The following is a 17,434-nucleotide window of genomic DNA, read 5'->3' as shown; positions in this document are numbered from 1 at the left end:
TCTGCTTCTACTTAATAGCACTGCCCTATTTTGGGCTATTTGACCATAAATTTCCATTCTGTCTCCTTTCAAAATCAATATGTAATGTTTAGGAGGGCTAAAGAGATATTCGGATGATGACTTGAAAAAGATATTCTACATCAGACAATCAGGCTCACCTTTCCCCTTGATACTTTTCCTCAACCCTAAGCTAAAACTAAAAGAATAGCTTTTACCTTAAAGTACCTTAAAGTATCAGAATATGTAAAAATGCTGGAAACTGGTCTTAGCATTTCACACAAGTCCTATAAAATCAAACAAAAAGAAATCTAAAACCCCAGCAGAAATTAATAAAGAGTATTGGATGCATGGTAGAACTTTTAAATGTTTATAAAAACCAGAATGATGTGACTAGAATGAGAAACAATACTAAAGTTTGTCAACCCAAAGGACCACAAACTATAAAGAGTCCAAAAGGTAGTTTATTTGGGGTCTTAGAATTGCTATTCTGGGAACACAGATTCCAGAGGAACACAGAATAGTGTCCCATCAGAGGAAATGGATAGGGGTTTTTACGGGAAAAAGCGGGAAGCTCATGCAGGCTTAGAAAAGTTGTTTCCCAAGAATTTGGATTGGAGGATAAATTTGTTCTATAAATACAATTGGGTTATTGAGCATATCTCATCTGTTACTACGGAAAGGTATGTTTTCTCTAGTTCAGAAAAAGTACAGTTCTCAGCATTTTTTTTTTCCTTTTGGCAACTCAGCAACTATTCAGCAGTTTTATTTAGACTGTTCAGCAAAAGTTCAGCACAAGCAGTGAACATGGAGGTCCTCAGGGCACGTCTCAGTCATTACTGACCTTGCTCCTTTCACATGTTCAACCTAAGTTCTATCTCCTCGGTTAGGATGGAAAAGTGGTAAAAGGAGATCTTGACTCACTCTCAGTCTTGCTTTCCAACTTCCTGATATGACAAGGGAAGCTGGAAGACTAGAAAATCTGCATTAATCTAAAAAACTGGCAGTAGAGAAAGTATAGAATACTATATAGTTGGCGTATATACGCCAAATGTGGGAATAAACATTTTTTAAAGCATGTTACTGTAAATTCACAGAGCCACATAATTTTTATAGCTACTCTTATAATTTGACAAAAATTAAGAGCGGGTCTACTGTAATCAACTTCCTACATCTCAATATAAAGTTCTTCCTTCCAGCCCTTTAACTCCTTCATTCACAAATATTGTGTTCTATGACATCATTGCAGATCTCCTTGACTTTTGTCCAACTCTCTTGCTTCCTCCAAACTTTACTTTCTTCCCTTTCCAGCTTTCTCTGAGAAGACTTATCTTATAAACCTGGGGAGAGTTAAGTTTATCATACTCAGTATTTCCAGAATATCATGTGCACTACCTCTGTCATGGCACTTAACTCATTGTAGGGAAATTTTTGTTTGCATGTTTGTCTCTCCATTATACAGTGAATCCCTAGTTATTAACATAGAAAAATTTTCAATGAAACACAATACAAATTGAATTAACAGGGTGAAGTCATGGCTTTTAATATGTATATTCAAATCCAAATTATCAACTGCATCACTTTCAGTGTTAATATCACCAAACTTCAGGGGTTTTGGGCTTTGATCTGTAACTAATTTATGAGGTTACTGTGATGCATAAATGACATAATCTGTAAAGTTTCCTGGAAAAAAAATATACCTAACTAATGCTAGTTTCTTTTTATCTAATGAATTTAAGGATTTTTAAACATATTATGAAATATATAAATATGGCATTGTGATAGGTTAAACACAATAAACTATAATTAATCCTGGTAGAGCCTGAAAATCATTTAATAAACTTCAATGCATATTTCTAATAAACATTTTTCAAAGACGGAAATAGAAAAGTCATTTCTTAATATATTCTAAGTCAACAGCCAGTATAATAACAATGTGTGGATGTAGGATTAAACATATAAAAACATTTTTTAAAAAGTTAAAAGTACAGCAATAGGTCATACTATTTATGATAGATGAGACATCAAAATCAATGATAAAAGAAAACATGTTAGATAAATTTAGACTCTTGGCCTCATTTCACACACGAAAATAAATTCTAGGAAGATTAAAAAGTTGACTATTTAAAACCTATCCAAGTAAACACAAGAAGAAATTGAAAAGGATATTTAGCCAACTATTGGATATTTACCTAACATCTAAGATGAAGAAACCATAGGTGATTACACAAATGAGAAGACTGAGAGATTTGGCTACATAAAAATATAACATTTCTGACTACAGAAACATTTTTTTAATATGTAAAGTAGAACATAACTAATTATCAGAGAAATGCAAATCAAAACTACAAGCAGGTATCACCTCACACTGGTCAGAATGGCTATCATCAAAAAGACTACAAACAATAAATGCTGGAGAGGGTGTGGAGAAAAGGGAACCCTCTTGCACTGTTGCTGGGAATGTAAATTGGTACAACCACTAGGGAGAACAGTATGGAGGTTCCTTTAAAAACTAAAAATAGAACTACCATATGACCCAGCAATCCCAATCCTGGGCAGATATCCGGAGAAACCATAAATCGAAAAGATACATGCACCCCAATGTTCACTGCAGCACTATTTACAATAGCCAAGGCATGGTAGCAAACTAAATGTCCTTTGCCAGAGGAACGGATAAAGATGTGGTGTATATATATATATATATATATATATATATATATACAATTGAATATTCCTCAGCCATAAAAAAAGAACAGAATAATGCCATTTGCAGCAACATAGATAGACCTAGAGATTATCATATTAAGTGAAGTCAGAGAATGGCAAATATATATCAATCATATGTGGAATCTAATTTTAAAAATGATACAAATGAACTTATTTACAAAAGAGAAACAGACTTACAGATATCAAAAACAAACTTAGGCTTACCAAAAGGGAAACATCGTGGGGGGGGGATAAATCAGGAGCTTGGGATTAACATACACACACCACTATATAAGATAGATAAGGAACAAGGAGCTACTGTATAGCACAAGGAACTATACTCAATATTGTGATAACCTATATGAGAAAAGAATATGAAAAAGAATGGATATATGTATAACTGAATCACTTTGCTGTACATTTGAAACTAACACATTGTAAATCAACTATACTCCAATAAAATTTTTTAAAAAACGTAAAGTAGACTGGGATAAAATAATTGCAGCAAGAAACAAACATAAGCAAAATTACAAGATAAAGCAATGACTGACATAAAATATTTGTCTCAAATATTTAACAACTGTGTTAAAATACTATATTATAAAATATACCTATAGGTTTATTTAGAAGAACAGTGTATAATGCATCCCCTAGATACTGGGAAATGAATATGAACATGATGTTTCCATATTCTCATTCATACTTCTGTTCAAAATCACCATTTCCATTCTGTATATTAGTAATACGATCTCAGTGTGCAAAATTTTCTACAATTTCTAAACTGTGTGAGATTATAAAATTTTAAGATGTGTTTACAACACAAAAATTATATGTGGATATAAGTCTTTAGTCCTTCCAAAATTCTCTCTTCCTTAAAAGCAACAAGAAATTTTACAAAAATTGTCAGAATCAACTAATTCAGGACTCTGGAAGTTACTTAAAAGCTCAAAGCAATCCAGGGAGTGTTTATTCAAAAAAAATGACTGAATTTTGCTAAGAGCAGCAGTCTCTGTAGCATTTTAACTTGCCCTATTTCATTACCCGTCTCAGGCTCCGGGGTAGCCTTGAAAACCAAGAGCCTGCAATCTCAGTGCAAACTAGCAGCCCAATACCTACCAGAGGGAACAGAGTTAGCACACTCCTTCAGAGCCTCATTTCCAGAGAATTGTCATTATTTGACATGTCTGGTGGTCCCCTGGAAGAATTAACACCAATTCTTCAAAAACTTTTTCAAAAAACTTTTTAAAAAGAGGAATTCTTCCCTACTCTTTGTATGAGAATGATAATATCCTGATACCAAAACCAGACAAAAATAGCATAAGGGAAAAAATATATAAATCAATATCCTGTATGAATATAGATGCAAACATCCTTAACGAAATAGTAGCAAATATATGAAAAAGGTTGAACACCAATATAATGGGTATTATCCCAGAAATGCAAAGTTGGGGCAAGCCGCTCAGGCGGTCCTGCGGATCTGTCTTTTGCTTCAACAGTGTTGGGGCAAAACAGACCGAGGGACGCCCCTTGCTCCAGCCTCCAACCACCCTCCAACCTTTTTTCCAGTCGCAACTTTCGGAATCAGCCACTCAGCCACCCTCAGCTTTCGGGACCAGCCAACGCCATTTTTTGAGCTTAACTCCGTATTACCGATCAACCATGAGCTCCCAGATTCCTCAGAATTATTCCACTGAGGTAGAGGCTGCCATCAACCGCCCAGTTGACATGCATCTGGGTCCTCCTACACCTACCTCTCTCTGGGCTTCTATTTCCACCGCGAGGATGTGGCTCTGGAGAACGTGGGCCACTTTTTCTGTGAATTGGCCAAGGAGAAGCACGAGGGCGCCCAACGTCTCTTGAAGATGCAAAACCAGTGCAGCAGCCGCACCCTCCTCCAGGAGCACAGAAGCCGTCCCAAGATGAGTGGGGTAAAACCCAGGATGCTATGGAAACCGCCATTCTCATGGAGAAGAACCTGAGCCAGGCCCTTGCGGACCCGCAGGCCCTGGGTTCTGCCCGCGCAGACACGCACCCCTGTGACTTCCTGGAGAGCCGCTTCCTGCAGGAGCAGCTGAAACTCATCAAGCAGATGGCGACCACCCGACTAACCTCCACAGGCTGGCTGGTCCCAGGCTGGGCTCAGCCAGTATCTCTTTGAAAGGATCACCCTCAAGCACAACTAGGAGCCTCCAGAGCCCAGAAGCCTTTGAGGAGCCGCCCTGGTGTCAGGGCTTCTGCCTGAAGCCCGTCTCTGCAGCCACTAGGGCTTTGTAACCGCCCTGGGGCCCTCTCCCAAGCCTTGGACCAAATGGAAACAATAAAGCTTTTGGCAGCAAAAAAAAAAAAAAAAGCAAAGTTGGTTCAACCTGTGAAAATCAATCAATATAATGCCCCTTATTAACAGAATAAAGGGAAAAACACTACCTGATTACCTTAATAGACTCAAAAAAGCATTTGACAAAATCCAACCCCTTTTGTGATAAAAACAGATATGTGGAATCTAGAATGATGGTACAGATGAACCGGTTTGCAAGGCAGAAATAGAGACACAGATGTAGAGAACAAATGTATGGACACCAAGGGGGGAAAGCTGGACGGGCGGGGAGCGTTGATGGGATGAATTGGGAGATCGGGATTGACATATATACACTAACACGTATAAAATACATAACTAATAAGAACCTGCTGTATAAAAAAATAAAATAAAATTCAAAAAAGTATTTAGCTCTGAAACAAAAAAATGATATTTTAAGAATAAAGTTGTATTACTAAAAAAAAAAATACTGAATCATCTCCATCAACCCTCAACCACACCTCAGTTCCCCCTTCCTAGCCCTTGAGGTCAGGTGTTGGCTAACTACATCCATGTGCCAAATCCTGGTGACTACTGATATTGATAAATAAAGTTTTCTCGGAATACAGTCACACCCATTCTTTCAAGGATCGCCTATGGCTGCTTTCAACCTACAAAAGTAGAGTTGAGTAGCTGCGAAGACTAAAATATATATTACTTAGCCCTTTACAGAAAATGTTTGCCATTCTCTGGTTTAAGATGCCGTTTGAAAATCCCAAGTTTTTCCTTGTTTGTTTTTTGGTTTTGTTTTGTTTTTCCATTGGCTTTCTTCTTTCTTAATTGCTGCATGTGAAAAAAAATAAAATGCCCTTCTACTCCATGTGTGCTTTTCTTTTGTCCAGTTAATTTATTTAATTAGTTTTTCATCTTATAATATTTCTCACTATACTATAAAATCATGAGAACAAGTATAATGTTTGCCTTCTGTATCATTATCTCCATCTACCTACTATATATTAAGAACTTAATATTTATTAAATACATAAATCAATGCCACATCAGTAAAACACCTTAAACTTATTTTGGAACAAGGAAGAGAATAAATCCATAAATTAATAAAATATACCAATTCTCCTAAAATTCATTTCAATATATTTCTATCATATTAACAATTCATACTAATAATTTGAGTAATGTATTACTCTGAAAAGAACATGCCTATTATACAATGTAGTAGTTACTTCAATACTTGGCTCCTGAAACATATTGTCACTGGTTTTGTGGGGTTTTTTGTTTTGTTTATTTTTACATTTAAACTAATTTTATTCATGCTTGCCTTGGGATGGGGAATAGGTCATTCAGTAAAAACATACAATAGAAACAAAATATGTCTTATCATGTACAACTTTTAAACTACAATAATTATGTACCTTAATTACTTCCATGCACACATGTCGAACATTACAGTTTTCTTTTTAAATAAACACAATTAAGACTTCTAGGAGCATTTTATAATAAAGTAATTCCTAATTTTTCTTTGTAGATAGATCAAGTACCTCCAAAATGCAAATTCCTATACACAGTGAGCGCTTTACTTAAAATGAATACTTAAGTAAATTAAGTACATGGACAGCCTTAGGATAAGCTGACATATATTCAGCTAAGTAGACAACAAACCATAGTGCCAAATGGAAAAAGTGTATTTGCAAATAAATTTCAAAAACTAAGTTAACTTTTTAGAATTAAATACAGAAAATATATTGATTTGCTAAAATAAATAAGATGTGATGTAGTAACACTTCACTATAAAGAATGCATATCAGAACATTTATAAACGGTGAGTGAATCTTATTAAGAATACTGCAATAAACGCTGGCTAAATAGAAGTGCATATTGTGAAGCACTATGGGTAGTATATGTTTTGCCACATACTTCTGTTACCTTGAGGTAGATAACACATGTGTACCAAATTCGTCATTCATTTTCAGTTGCTGCTGGTATCATGTGTTTTAAAGAAATGTGTACAGTAGGAAAAACTTGGAAATACTCAAGAATGAAAAATATTTTAAGAAAAAAATATATATTTTCATGCAATTATGTAGTCTCACTGTGTAAATTTCAAGGCAAGATTTTTGTTTCCTGTAAAACAGATCATTGTTCTATGAGAGAATGTTTTTTACTTGTCTTAGTGCATTTCTTTTGTCTCTTCCCGCATTGCATTATTTTGCTCTATTCTTTATTTTTGTGTGCAAATGACCTGCCAGTTAAAATGAAAACCATCTCACATGTAGAAAAAAAGTCTGGATTTTAAAAACCAAGAAAAAAATGCTTTCTAAATGACACCATCTGATTCAAGTAAAAAACTGACTTAAACACTAGTAATAACAAAGACAAAACACATTTCATGAAGAATACAAAAAGAAATGCCTGCTGAGTGTTTTAGTTCAGATGTTTCAGAATGCTGCTGTATGTTTTATGAGAAATCTGAGGGGAAGATTTCATAGCAGGAGGTGTTAATGTGGCCTGCATTGACTTAAGTGGTGATCCAGCTGGACTGTGAAACTGTGGGATGCCTATGGATTCAAGCTGCTTGTTAAAGAGGAACTCCCCACTGTTGTTCAGAAATCCTTCCTCACTTCCTCTCTCCTCAAGCTTCCCATCCTCTACCGGCTCAGTTTCTAGCATTTCAATATCTTCTTCTTTGCTAAAGAACTTGTCCAGGTAACTGGGGTAAGTGTTTTCCTTTTCAATTTGCTCATCCTTCCTTACCTCACAACAAAACTGACTTATGAGAAAACAGTCCTCCCCATCACCCACAAACTGGCTATCCCAAGAAGACTGGTACAAGCCTTCTAACTGAGCCAAATTGGCCATTCTTTTTTCCTGTTTTTCTCGGCTTACTGACTTTGATATCAAACTTTTCAATTCTAGTTGGGACACTGAGCTATTCAAGTCATTCAGTTTGTCATCAACAGCAGTAGGCTCATGTTGTGAATTAAGTTGAATAGTTCCTGCAATAAAGGAATCAAAATCAAATCCCTGATTCTTTTCCCTTTCTTTTTCAGCAAGTTGCTGTGATGCTATTGGACTTTAACCAATCCATTCCTTTCACATTTTGACTTGCCTTTCTTATCAGATTTTTCTTTGCTTTGTTCTTTCCAATAAGTGTGGGTTCATAGTAATGATTAACTTCACTCTCTCTCCAAACCAAGTTATCTAAGTATGATGATGACCTCGTTTTGTAGTTACCAGTATGGCTACACTCCAGATCACAATATTTGTTTTCATGATGATCTGGGTATTGCCAACAAGGCTCAGTAGAGTAATTGGTCTCAAAAGCAGGATCCTCCAAATACTTTTCACTATCCCCATCCAAATATTTTCGAGATCAACTTGTACTTCTTCTTCATCAGTGACATCAGACAGAGCTCTTGGGTCAAGCTGAACTTCATCAGTATCAAAGTTGTTATGTATAGGCCAATCATGCTCTGAAAATTGACAATCATGGTACCTTTCCCAGTTATAAATGTGACTATGAGTTTCATCCATAAGCAAAATATCATCAACTTCATCTTTAATATGAAAAGGATGACCTGAAATTGGCTCATCCATTGGAAAAGAATAAATGCTCATGTAAGGATGAGAAAGCACTTCTTCTACTGTCAACCAATCCATGGGGCTAAATGTCAAAATTTGTTCCAGGAAATCCAGTGCTTCTCGACTGATTCCGGGGAGCAGCTGAGTTAAGGGTTTGTGTGGCTCAGTCATGTCATTTCTAATGTAAACTGGAATTATGCTGAGAAGCTCCTGTCAATCTTCCTCATGTACAATAGGAATAGACTCTAAAATCAGCTGCATCTGTTCAAGTTCATGTGCACCTGCAAAGAGGGTTTTACCAGGCAGCATTTCAGCAAAGATGCAGCCTGCAGCCCACATGTCAATGGCTTTAGTATAAGTATTAGGAGAAAGTAAAAGAGGTGGGGATCTGTACCATTTAGGAACCAATCCTTCAGAAAGATGACCTTAATGGGAATAATGGGGATCCATGATCCATGCAAGACCAAAGTCACCTATCTTCAGCACCAAGTCTTCAGTATTAATGAAAAGATTAGCTGGTTTCAGATCTCTGTGCAGTACGTTTGCTGAGTGAATATATTTGAGCCCACGTAGCAGCTGATACATGAAAGGCCTGGCATGCCCTTCCAGTAACGGGCCCTGCTCCAGCACATTAGCCAAGTCTGCCTCCATGTACTCCTGAACAATGTAAACACTGTTCAATTTGGTAAGAGAGCCCACATCATCTGTTAACAGGCTACCACTAGGACCAAGAATTTCAAACACCTTCACAATGTTATCATGGTCAAGTCTAAGAATTTTGATTTCACGTAGAGCATGTTTGACACTCTGGGGATCAGTAAGGACAATTTTCTTGATGGCTACTCTTTTGTCACAGTCATTGTCTACAGCAGAAAAAACCAAGCCATTGCCTCCACAACCCAATGGTTTTAAGTCCATATAACTAGAGCCCAGATTTCATGAGACTTTTAAATTTCTCTGCCATTTTGAAACCCTTACTATTGCCTCTTCCTTTCAAATTGTTGAACTTGTGTAAATAAGGAAGAAAATTGGCATCAAAAGGAAAGATCTTTCAAAAAGGTAGAAAAAATAATAATTTTGCTTCCACAGCAAGGTGGTTTCATTGCATATGCCAACCAGGCCTGTTGAGTTCCCCTTAGATTTAAAGCTCAAAAAGCTCTACTCATACTGAGAATTAAAAAGATTGCAGTACTCATAGGTGAAGAAAGGGGCAGCAACTCTGCAGACATTTAAAGAAAACACTCAAGAAACTCAAACGGAATGAAGTGACATTCAGATTTACTGTGCTGAAGGATTTAACATTTAACAAAAATGTGAATAAATATGCATACAACAGGCTTCTATGAACATCCTCCTCGCAGTGCAGATACATTCAGTGTTGGACTGGTCCTGAGCAGCATCATTCTAAGGAGCTGGCAAGCACTATTTCCGTTTTGCTTCTTTTCTTCCTTTGTTGCTGTATATTTCAACAGGAAGCTCTGGGGGCGGTTGGTTAACAAAATGTCTTTCGTTAGTGACCAGGTGGCTCCAGCTCACCACAATCACAATCAAACCTACCGTCCATCTTACTCTGATACAACGGGACTTCTACGATTCATCGAGGGAGTGCGGGGCCCACGGACAGCCCCCAGTGTCGGCTCAGGTCTCCGGCTGTGCTGGCGGTGGCGTCTCCGAGGCACGGTTTTGTTATTTTAAAGCAAATTTGTGAAAGTTTCAGGGAAATTTTTTAAATGGCAATATTTTAATTGTAAACCACAACTTTATAAGTCATATATATGTAAAATATAGTTTGTTTTTAGCTATGGAATTCGATGTCAATATTGCTTTCCTTTCCCCTTTAAGAAGCTTTAGAAGGAGTTTCCGTTTTCTGTTAATTAAAATTTCACAGTAACTTTTTTTTTTTTTTCCGGTACAGGGGCCTCTCAGTGTTGTGGCCTCTCCCGTGGCGGAGCACAGGCTCCGGACGCGCAGGCTCAGCGGCCATGGCTCACGGGCCCAGCCGTTCCGCGGCATGTGGGATCTTCCCGGACCGGGGCACGAACCCGTGTCCCCTGCATCAGCAGGCGGACTCTCAACCACTGCGCCACCAGGGAAGCCCCACAGTAACTTTTAATCTATTCTCATTCTGCAGAGTAAACTGTTTGAACAGGGAATAAATAAAAACCAAAAAGCTTTACTAAAACTTAGGATGTGGGGATGTTTGAAATTGGGCATATGAAAGGCAGTGAATAAGTATTGGTTTCAACCTATGATGTAACAGAAGGGAGGTCATGGGGGCATTCAAGGTTAATACCTGGAGTTCACTTGGAGATGTATTGAATATTTTTAAGCCTTGGGTATTTACTGCAAGTAATCAAAAGGATCACTAACTAGAGAAAGCAGATATGGGTATGGGTTACAAATTCACAAACAGCAGTTACTAGGGTGCTCTAATTAAGGCTGTAGATGGTGTCTCTTTGACGTAGCTACTTTGAGTGTTCTAAAATCATGATTGCTACTCCATGCTTTAAGAAATCTGCCTGATACCTGGCAGCATGTTGTTGACACTAGTATCAGTAGCTATTAATTTAGACTTGACTAGATTTTTAGTAAATATTAGTATATAAATTTAAGATAAAAGTAAATTGAGGGGCTTCCCTGGTGCCACAGTGGTTGAGAATCCACCTGCCAGTGCAAGGGACACGGGTTCGAGGCCTGCTCTGGGAGGATCCCACATGCCGCGGAGCAACTGGGCCCGTGAGCCACAACTACTGAGCCTGCGCGTCTGGAGACTGTGCTCCGCAACAAGAGAGGCCGTGATAGTGAGAGGCCTGTGCACGGCGATGAAGAGTGGCCCCCACATGCCACAACTAGAGAAAGCCCTCGCACAGAAACGAAGACCCAACACAGCAAAAATAAATATATAAATTAATAAACTCCTACCCCCAACATCTTTTTTAAAAAAAAAAAAAAGTAAATTGATTTTACAGGTTTTTGTCCTATATCTTTAGTTTAAATATATTGTAGAAAATGTATCCTCCCAAATAGTAAATTAACTAGTAGCCACCAAAAATTTAGAAACATTGATCCAAAAATTTCAAATGATAAATTGTTCAGTCAGGGATAAGTTATTCATTACTTGAATACTAATCTTTAATAAAATGTGCATTTTAGTATTTATGAATATGTTATTAGAGATTCAAAGGATTATTATAAAAAAGCATTATTCAAAAGAACATTTTAGGTTTACTTTGGTCTTTAGTGAACATTAGAATGATGGGGTGGTCATCATATTTATCATTCAAGTACCTAGGAGAATTACCAAAATTTAATCCTGCTAGTATCATCAAGACTTGATAAATTATGAATACCAGATACTTTTTTAAAAATATATTTTCTCCTGTTGAGTTAGCAATCACCTTACATAAATGACACAGTCAAATAGGCTTTTTCTTTTCAATATAAAGTACCAGATTATGGGTGTGCTTAATGTATTAAAATGAAACCAAAACCAAAAAATCTAGAGGCATAAATTTAAAGCCACAATAATATCTTATTCTCTTACCTCTATCTTTTCTTTTTCCCACACTACTGTGCTAGGGTAGAGCCACATAGTACAAATAGCAGAATTTTTCATTAATGTATACTTGGTTAGGTAGAAAGCACCAGGAAAACACTCATCATTTCTTCTTTGTCTTTCTCCCTTTCCCACCCAAGATCCATAAAATTGCTGAGTCTTCCATTCTCTGGAGAAAATATAAACAGAGGCATGGAAATCATTGCCATATTCCCATAGGGAAAGACTTGAAGCCAACTTGAAAGGAACTAGCTCAATTGCAAATCATAAGGAAAGCTCCAGGGTGGATGGGTTGTGGGACTATTTCAGGGAAACAAATCCAGGGTGTTATTCAAAAAGGTATTATACATCATATTGAGCCTTTCAGGTGTCTGGTCCTGGTGGAACTTCAGGTTCATGAATTTTTACAGGTAGAAAAGTTCTCAGAGCTGAGAGGCTTGAGATAGGAAAGTACATAATGCAAAATTTATTCAGCTGAAAGAACGAGGCCGACAGAATCTGTCTTTAGCTAAGTTTCTTATTTATTTCAGTATGTGGTAGTCAGACTGCATAGCCACAGAGCAGCGAGTCTCAGGATGATGCTTCTAGACCTATGTTTTTGGCAAATAACTTGTGATACATATAAGATGGTTAATTTCAACTGGGATAACCTGGGATAACTGGGATAAATGTATGCAGCCCATCTAGGTTCTTCTAGCAATAAAATTGCCTCTACTGTAATATAAGAAGTCTGTGTTTATATTATTTAGAGTGGCTTATATAATTTAGAGGTTTATGTATTTATTTAGTAAGGGTCGACAAAATTGGAAGTGGAACTGGAGAGTGTTTGTAATCCATGATATATCTTGGCATCTATGTCAAGAGAATTTTCTCTTTTTATTTAAGTTGATGGAAAAGTATATTGTTAGAGATACGGGGTTTAAGTTTGAGTAAGAGGTGGGTTATTAGTTACCAGGCTTCTAGATCATGTAGGCCATTAGTAATCACAGCCAGTTCATCGGGAACAGAAGACCAGCTTGGAAGAGGTCTCCCTGAAATGGTTCACACAAAGACACATCAAGCGACAAGCCCTTTGATAGAAACTGGAAGGAACTTCATGATGCAGCAGTTAACAGTCACATGGGTGGGGAGGTTGAACATCCTGCATAGTGCTGCCAGGAAATCCCTATTTTATACTAAGAGGGGGCTGGCTGGTTGCATATGTAGGATGTCCCATCTCCCCGCCCACATCGTCGAGACATACCAGACCGCCCACATCATCAGGACATATACCAGAAACACCACTCTGCCTCACTGAAGAACCATAAAATCTACGTGTCAAGGAAGTACAGATGCTAAGCTACATCACTAGAAAGGCATTCTGACAAATCTTCATTAGAGGATAGAGTACTGTTTTCTATGACCTTGGCTCATGAGACACAGTGGGTGTATGAGTGGATCTGTAAGCTCAGGGCCAGTAGGAAATTATTGAACAATAGTAGCCAGATGAAGAACCTGCAGAGTTCCCAGCAACTCCACTAGCCATACAAGTAATGCCTCCAGAATTGCACCTCCTCCTTTCAGCACTACACCAAGGTAGGTGAGTTTAGTAGTTGGACATATTTACTTAGGGTGCTCAGAGACAGAGTAGATAGAGGGAGAGAGAATTTAATTCCTACTGCAGAGAGAAGCGAAGGTTATAGCCTAAAAAGCATCCCAGAATTTCAGGTCTGAGTGTCAAGGTAATACTTTTTTAAATGTCTCAACTTCAGAAGCAGGAGATTTGGGTGCAGTGGCCCAGAGAAGATCCAGTAATTCTAAATCAAGTTCAAGTGGGTGCAAACACAGTCTAGTATCAGGGAAGAATCAAGTTGCAAGGGAGTGGGTGTGATTCCAAGGGAGAAAGTTAGTGGCATTCTCCGAAAACATTTAGAAGAAATAATTGATGTAAGATGCAGTATCCAATGATACCCAGGAGACTCCATCAAAGGCAAGGTGATAGGAAACATCAAGAACAGGGCTGAGCCCTTCAAAAACATGGGATAAGGAATAAAATAGTAAAGCAAAATCCAGCTTTACTGAATTTTATGACCTAGACTCTTCTACTTCTGGATTCTCTAGAGAAGATAATCTCAGAATAAAAATAAGTCCATATATTTATTGGACTAATTTATTTAACTGAAATATATTTAAATGGAATAAATATAGCTTTATTAAAAATACACTGTCATACTTACCTTCTCAGTTTTCTCCATAGACTGAAAATTTCACTATGGACCTGTATATGAAAATTACTGATCTATAGGAGACGCTGCTGATAATCAATTCTGTCGATAGCATCAACCTGAGTGACAGCCTAGGATGCCATTGAGTTTTCCAGACTTTAATTAAGGTCCACATTAACCTGGCCATCTCAAAAGACATTGGAGTTCTAAAAAGGCTTTATTCACTATGCATTCAAATCTGGGTTAAGTTTCCAGTAAACTGCCCTGGCTTTGGCAGTCTTCAAAGAGTGCAAGTGGGCCAATGTTAGGCTAAGGAAAAGGCTGACTCAGGTTTGGGGATTCAGAGCTCTTGTATCCTTTTAATTTAATTTAATTTTGTTTTATTTTATTTTATTCTCAGCAGCACACTCTCCACTGAAATTCTGGCCTCGGTTCATGGTTCAGGAAATTTGTGATTTCATGTCTAAGGACCCCAAAATCCCACAAAATTTATGCGCAAACCATTGTTTATAATTATAATTCCCTTATACCTGTCTATGGAGTCTACAGAGATATTTCTTCTTTCATCACTGATAATGATAATTTGTGTCTTCTAGTTTTATTTTTCTCCCTCAGTCTGTTTGGATGTTTATCAATTTTATCAATCTTTTCAAATAACCAATATTTCATTTCATTGAATTTTGTCTGTTATTGTCTTTCCTCAATTTCATTGATTTCTGCTTTTGTATTCATTACCTCCTTTCTTCTGATACTTTGGATTTAATTTTTACCCTTCTTTGTCCATTTAATATGGAAGCTTAGATCATGGATCTGAGATATTTTTTCTTTTCTAAAATAAACCATTAATGTTAGTAATTTCCCTCTGAGTACTGCTTTAACACTGTCACACAAATTTTGATGTTTTAATTTTCATTTAGTTCAAATTATTTTCTAAGTTAATTTATCTTCCTTTTAGAAACATGGATTGTGTAGACCTGTGTTAATTGCCAGATGCTTTGACTTTTTTAAGATATCTTTTTGTTACTGATTTTTAGGTTAATTCTGTTATGGTCAGAGAATATACATTATATGATATCAATTATTTTAATTCCTTAAGATTTAATTTATGGCTCAGGATGTGTTGTTTCCCAATCAATTTCCATGAGCTCTTGAAAAGAATGTGTATACTCCTATTGTTGGTTAGAGTGTTTTGTAAATGCCAATTTGTTGTAGTTTGTTGTTAGTGCTGTTCAGTTCTTTCATATCGTTGGTAATTTTCTGTCTACTTGTTATGTTAATTACTGAGGAAAAGATGTTGAAATCTCAAAGTATAATTGTGATTGTACTTCTTTTCCCCTAGGGAATGCACACTTTATTGATAGAGCTATAAAGAAATGTTAAGTTACTGGTTACTGTAAATGTCAGGACTGTGGTTAATTTGGGGGGGAGAAGGGTTTACAATTGGGTCAGAGCACATGGAAGGGCTTCTAAGGTGGCTGGAAAAGTGCTATTTCCTTTTTTTGGTAAAAGATACATATCATAAAATTCATCATTTTAACCATTTTTAAGTATACAGTTCAGTAACATTAAGTATATTCACACTGCTGTGAAGCCGTTACCACTATCCATTTCCAGAATTTATCATTCCAAACTGAAACTCTGTACCCATTAAACAATAACTCCTCTTGCTCCCTTCCCCCAGCCCCTGGTAACTACCATTCTGCTTTCTGTCTCTGTGAATTTGACTATTTTACAAACCTTATATAAGTGGAGTCATCATTCTGTGTCTGGCTTATTTCACTAAGAATAATGTCTTCAAGGTTCCTCCATGTTGTAGCATGTATCTTAATTTCATTATTTTAAAGATGAAGCAATGGTCCATTGTACATATATATGTGTGTGTGTGTGTGTGTGTGTGTGTGTGTGTGTGTGTGTGTGTGTATATATATATATACATTGTACTTTTGTTTTCTTTTTTTTTTTTGCTTCATGAAATTTGAATCTCTGTTATTAGGTGCATAAATGTTCACTATGGTTATATTCCCTTGAGGAATTGACACTTTTATCACTATAAAATGGTTTCTGTTATCCCTAGTAATATTCTTTGATCTGAAATTTATTTTGTCTAATATTAATATAGCAACTCCAGCATTCTTTGATTAGTGTTTGCATAGTTTACCTTTTTCCATTCTCTTACTATATAGCTATCCATATTGTATTTAAACTTGTAGGTTTCTTATAGACAGCATATAGTATTATTGTTCTTCTTTTTAATCCAACATGGCTATCTCTTTAAATTGATACAAATTACACCTTATACCATTTACATTTAATGCAATTATTAATTTGTTTGTAATTATGTCTGCTATTTTATTATTTTCTATTTATCCCTTCACTTTTTCATTCCTTTTTTTCTATTTCTGAATTATTTGGTGGGTTCTACATTTCATTTTAGTATTCCATTTTTATTGATCTGTTGAAGTTTTACTATATTTCTCTGTACAATTTTTTAGTGATTGCCTCTTAGATTGAAATATACATACCTAATCTGTCAAAATTTCCTTATAATTAGTACTTTATTCACTTCAAGTGAATATAAAAAACTTACAACCATATCATCCCCTTGGCGCCTCCCCTTTTTGTTTTAATTGCAATATGGAGTACATCTATATACATTGAGAACCTTCAGATGATTTTATAATTTTTCTTTTTGACAGTCACATATATTTTAAAGATTTAAGAAAAGAAAAATAATTATTATATTTTCCCAGATTGTTTACCATTTCTGTTGTTCCTCACTTATTCTTTTTTTTAAAATCAGGAACCTTCATTTTTTATTAATTTTTATTGGAGTATAGTTGCTTTACAATGTTGTGTTAATTTCTACTGTACAGCAAAGTGAATCAGTTATACGTATACACATATCCCCTCTTTTTTAGATTTCCTTCCCATTAAGGTCACCCCAGACCACTGAGTAGAGTTCCCTGTGCTATACAGTAGGTTCTCATCAGTAATCTATTTTATTCATAGTAGTGTATATATGTCAGTCCCAATCTCCCAATTCATCCCATCCCCCCTTCCCCCCTTGGTATCCATAAGTTT

At 36.4% G+C, this 17,434-nt stretch overlaps 1 protein-coding gene and 1 pseudogene across 1 annotated transcript in view; one reads left to right on the top strand and one right to left on the bottom strand.

The window, feature by feature from the left end:
• HTR2C (5-hydroxytryptamine receptor 2C) overlaps positions 1-17,434 on the top strand; it is a 112,921-nt gene that overhangs the window by 45,879 nt on the left and 49,608 nt on the right. The window lies entirely within an intron of this gene.
• LOC101320281 (mitogen-activated protein kinase 6 pseudogene) lies at positions 7,436-9,557 on the bottom strand (annotated as a pseudogene).

The sequence above is a fragment of the Tursiops truncatus genome, chromosome X (genome assembly GCF_011762595.2).
Source record: "Tursiops truncatus isolate mTurTru1 chromosome X, mTurTru1.mat.Y, whole genome shotgun sequence".
Lineage (NCBI taxonomy): Eukaryota > Metazoa > Chordata > Mammalia > Artiodactyla > Delphinidae > Tursiops > Tursiops truncatus.
The sequence above is the reverse complement of the archived record's forward strand: the minus strand, read 5'-3'. Positions and strand labels throughout refer to the sequence as shown.